The 5,000-nt window shown below is 52.1% G+C and overlaps 1 non-coding gene across 1 annotated transcript in view; it reads right to left on the reverse strand.

Moving 5' to 3' along the window:
• Nucleotides 1-1,721, reverse strand: part of LOC126444892 (small subunit ribosomal RNA) — a 1,909-nt gene extending 188 nt beyond the window's left edge. Inside the window, exon 1 of the ribosomal RNA XR_007582821.1 lies at nt 1-1,721. This exon is cut by the window's left edge and continues 188 nt beyond it. This is a non-coding gene — a ribosomal RNA (small subunit ribosomal RNA).
• Nucleotides 1,722-5,000: the final 3,279 nt, after the last annotated feature.

Below are 5,000 nucleotides of genomic sequence, written 5' to 3' on the forward strand. Positions count from 1 at the left end.
GTAATCAACGCGAGCTTATGACTCGCGCTTACTGGGAATTCCTCGTTCATGGGGAACAATTGCAAGCCCCAATCCCTAGCACGAAGGAGGTTCAGCGGGTTACCCCGACCTTTCGGCCTAGGAAGACACGCTGATTCCTTCAGTGTAGCGCGCGTGCGGCCCAGAACATCTAAGGGCATCACAGACCTGTTATTGCTCAATCTCGTGCGGCTAGAAGCCGCCTGTCCCTCTAAGAAGAAAAGTAATCGCTGACAGCACGAAGGATGTCACGCGACTAGTTAGCAGGCTAGAGTCTCGTTCGTTATCGGAATTAACCAGACAAATCGCTCCACCAACTAAGAACGGCCATGCACCACCACCCACCGAATCAAGAAAGAGCTATCAATCTGTCAATCCTTCCGGTGTCCGGGCCTGGTGAGGTTTCCCGTGTTGAGTCAAATTAAGCCGCAGGCTCCACTCCTGGTGGTGCCCTTCCGTCAATTCCTTTAAGTTTCAGCTTTGCAACCATACTTCCCCCGGAACCCAAAAGCTTTGGTTTCCCGGAGGCTGCCCGCCGAGTCATCGGAGGAACTGCGGCGGATCGCTGGCTGGCATCGTTTATGGTTAGAACTAGGGCGGTATCTGATCGCCTTCGAACCTCTAACTTTCGTTCTTGATTAATGAAAACATACTTGGCAAATGCTTTCGCTTCTGTTCGTCTTGCGACGATCCAAGAATTTCACCTCTAACGTCGCAATACGAATGCCCCCGCCTGTCCCTATTAATCATTACCTCGGGTTCCGAAAACCAACAAAATAGAACCGAGGTCCTATTCCATTATTCCATGCACACAGTATTCAGGCGGGCTTGCCTGCTTTAAGCACTCTAATTTGTTCAAAGTAAACGTGCCGGCCCACCGAGACACTCAATAAAGAGCACCCTGGTAGGATTTCAACGGGGTCCGCCTCGGGACGCACGAGCACGCACGAGGCGGTCGCACGCCTTCGGCTCGCCCCACCGGCAGGACGTCCCACGATACATGCCAGTTAAACACCGACGGGCGGTGAACCAACAGCGTGGGACACAAATCCAACTACGAGCTTTTTAACCGCAACAACTTTAATATACGCTATTGGAGCTGGAATTACCGCGGCTGCTGGCACCAGACTTGCCCTCCAATAGATACTCGTTAAAGGATTTAAAGTGTACTCATTCCGATTACGGGGCCTCGGATGAGTCCCGTATCGTTATTTTTCGTCACTACCTCCCCGTGCCGGGAGTGGGTAATTTGCGCGCCTGCTGCCTTCCTTGGATGTGGTAGCCGTTTCTCAGGCTCCCTCTCCGGAATCGAACCCTGATTCCCCGTTACCCGTTACAACCATGGTAGGCGCAGAACCTACCATCGACAGTTGATAAGGCAGACATTTGAAAGATGCGTCGCCGGTACGAGGACCGTGCGATCAGCCCAAAGTTATTCAGAGTCACCAAGGCAAACGGACCGGACGAGCCGACCGATTGGTTTTGATCTAATAAAAGCGTCCCTTCCATCTCTGGTCGGGACTCTGTTTGCATGTATTAGCTCTAGAATTACCACAGTTATCCAAGTAACGTGGGTACGATCTAAGGAACCATAACTGATTTAATGAGCCATTCGCGGTTTCACCTTAATGCGGCTTGTACTGAGACATGCATGGCTTAATCTTTGAGACAAGCATATGACTACTGGCAGGATCAACCAGGGAGCTGCGTCAACTAGAGCTGAGCAGCCGGCCGCCCGGGAGTGTGTCCCGGGGGCCCGCGCGAACACGCAAGCGTCCGCTCAATTATTCTGCAAACAGGAGGAGGCTGAGCTCCCCTGCACAACACACCTCGAAACCCTCTCAGGTCCCGGCGGCGCGCAGCGCCGTCCTAAGTACTTGGTCGGGTTCGAGAGAGGCGCAATCGCCCGGAGTTAGGCGAGTAGACGCTTTAGGTGCGACCACCCGTGCTCCCAACTGAGCTTGCCGCTGCCGACAGAGGCCCGGGAGCGTGCTGTCGTGGCATTGCCGGCGGGAGACAACACGCGCCACCTACGGTGACCGGCAGCTCCAACGCCAGCGCCACAGAAGGACAAAAGCCCCACTTGGGTGCCGAAGCGAACTCTCCCAGCACAGCGCACGCGCCAACACGTCCGCACAGCTGCGATACAAACCACCTGCGAGAACCGCTGGGGCGACCGAGCAGCAGACGGCGTCGCGGCGCCGAGCGCCGGGCGGCGGCGCATCCTCAGCGCACACAGTCCTCAATCGGACGAGCACACTGCAGATGGCCACCGCGCTTCGCACCGGGCCCGCGAGGACCTACTTTGGCCGCAAGGCGCCGCGAGCAGGGGGCGCCGGCGCGCAGCTGCGCCGCCTGCCGCGTCCGTCGGCCGGCGCGCCTGCCACTGGCCGCCCCCACCAGCCGGCTGTAGCGCGTGCGCCCACGCACCGCGCTGCCAGCACGCCGGGCGGCCCCCCCTCACCGGCCGGGGACGGTCCCACCCAGCCACCGCCGCGTATCGCCTCACACCCAGATCCCCTTTCGCGTTCGTGGGCATGGTGGGTCCCCTTTCACGTTCGTGGGCATGGTGGGTATCCCTGAAACAACCGGTTAATAGCTCGACCGATCGTCGCCAACACTGATTCACCTCTAGCGAGAACAACCGCACCACAACGGGTTACCTGTTGTTCATTTGCGTAACGTCACCAGCAAACGTAGACGTCCATCGCCATTTGCAACGAGTATTGCATGCCTGTGTCAGGTGTCACAACACACTACGTCTGCCCACATAGACGCAACAACATGTGCACGCCTCGAGAACACGTGGAAGGTAGCCCCCGTACGTATGCGGTGTCCATTGCGCGAACGACTGTCAGCCGGCCTCTGCAGGATGTCGCAGATGTGGAACGCGGTGCAACATGCTATCACGGTGTGTGAGAAGAGACGACTACGTCCGAATACACGCTCCACTACATCAACAGACTGCTCATGCTGATCGCCATCCAGGGCGTCCGTTCCTCCCACACGTCTGAATGGCGTACCACACTGCAATCCAGCTCTTATAGGGAGACGACACGTAGCTGCGTGCACAATATTTGGACTGTATGGTCTGCCGTTGCTAGGCGCAGTCGTCGTACGGTCACACATGTGCCACGATGTATCATTCAGTACATACGGACCAATGTGCAGTACAGTTTGTGGGTTTTGCGTACATCGGCGGACAGGTGACAGGCCGTACCACAACGTAGGCTGAGTACGTCGGCATGCGAAGGGCATTGAACATGCAAACTTCTCAACGACCAGCTTGCGAAGGCAGGGGGGAAGGGGGGGGGGCATGTACGTCCTGCTGCTATCCACATTACAGTGTATAGCAGGAGCATGTGGAAAGTCAGCAACACCTGCAAGGTGTTTAACATGACGCGATACACAGGGGACCGGGCAGTGCGAATAGCGAACTATATTGCGAGGGTTGCGGTTAGGCAACACTACACTAATTTAACGAGTTGCATAACAATTACAGAGCAGGTTCAGCGACAACGTGCGTCAGGTTAAGGCGCAATATAGGTTAGGTTGAGGCACAATATAGGTTAGGTTAAGGCACAACATGGGTTACGTTAAGGCACAAATTGGGTTACGTTAAGGCACAACATGGGTTACGTTAAGGCACAACATGGGTTACGTTAAGGCACAAATTAGGTTACGTTAAGGCACAAATTAGGTTACGTTAAGGCACAAATTAGGTTACGTTAAGGCACAAATTAGGTTACGTTAAGGCACAAATTAGGTTACGTTAAGGCACAAATTAGGTTACGTTAAGGCACAAATTAGGTTACGTTAAGGCACAAATTAGGTTACGTTAAGGCACAAATTAGGTTACGTTAAGGCACAAATTAGGTTACGTTAAGGCACAAATTAGGTTACGTTAAGGCACAAATTAGGTTACGTTAAGGCACAAATTAGGTTACGTTAAGGCACAAATTAGGTTACGTTAAGGCACAAATTAGGTTACGTTAAGGCACAAATTAGGTTACGTTAAGGCACAAATTAGGTTACGTTAAGGTACAATATGGGTTAGGTTAAGGTACAATATGGGTTAGGTTAAGGTACAATATGGGTTAGGTTAAGGTACAATATGGGTTAGGTTAAGGTACAATATGGGTTAGGTTAAGGCACAACGTAGGTTAGGTTAAGGCACAACGTAGGTTAGGTTAAGGCACAACATAGGTTAGGTTAAGGCACAACATAGGTTAGGTTAAGGCACAACATAGGTTAGGTTAAGGCACAACATAGGTTAGGTTAAGGCACAACATAGGTTAGGTTAAGGCACAACATAGGTTAGGTTAAGGCACAACATAGGTTAGGTTAAGGCACAACATAGGTTAGGTTAAGGCACAACATAGGTTAGGTTAAGGCACAACATAGGTTAGGTTAAGGCACAACGTAGGTTAGGTTAAGGCACAACGTAGGTTAGGTTAAGGCACAACGTAGGTTAGGTTAAGGCACAACGTAGGTTAGGTTAAGGCACAACGTAGGTTAGGTTAAGGCACAACGTAGGTTAGGTTAAGGCACAACGTAGGTTAGGTTAAGGCACAACGTAGGTTAGGTTAAGGCACAACGTAGGTTAGGTTAAGGCACAACGTAGGTTAGGTTAAGGCACAACGTAGGTTAGGTTAAGGCACAACGTAGGTTAGGTTAAGGCACAACGTAGGTTAGGTTAAGGCACAACGTAGGTTAGGTTAAGGCACAACGTAGGTTAGGTTAAGGCACAACGTAGGTTAGGTTAAGGCACAACGTAGGTTAGGTTAAGGCACAACGTAGGTTAGGTTAAGGCACAACGTAGGTTAGGTTAAGGCACAACGTAGGTTAGGTTAAGGCACAACATAGGTTAGGTTAAGGCACAACATAGGTTAGGTTAAGGCACAACATAGGTTAGGTTAAGGCACAACATAGGTTAGGTTAAGGCACAACATAGGTTAGGTTAAGGCACAACATAGGTTAGG

This window comes from Schistocerca serialis, unplaced genomic scaffold, assembly GCF_023864345.2.
Source record: "Schistocerca serialis cubense isolate TAMUIC-IGC-003099 unplaced genomic scaffold, iqSchSeri2.2 HiC_scaffold_307, whole genome shotgun sequence".
Classification (NCBI taxonomy): domain Eukaryota; kingdom Metazoa; phylum Arthropoda; class Insecta; order Orthoptera; family Acrididae; genus Schistocerca; species Schistocerca serialis.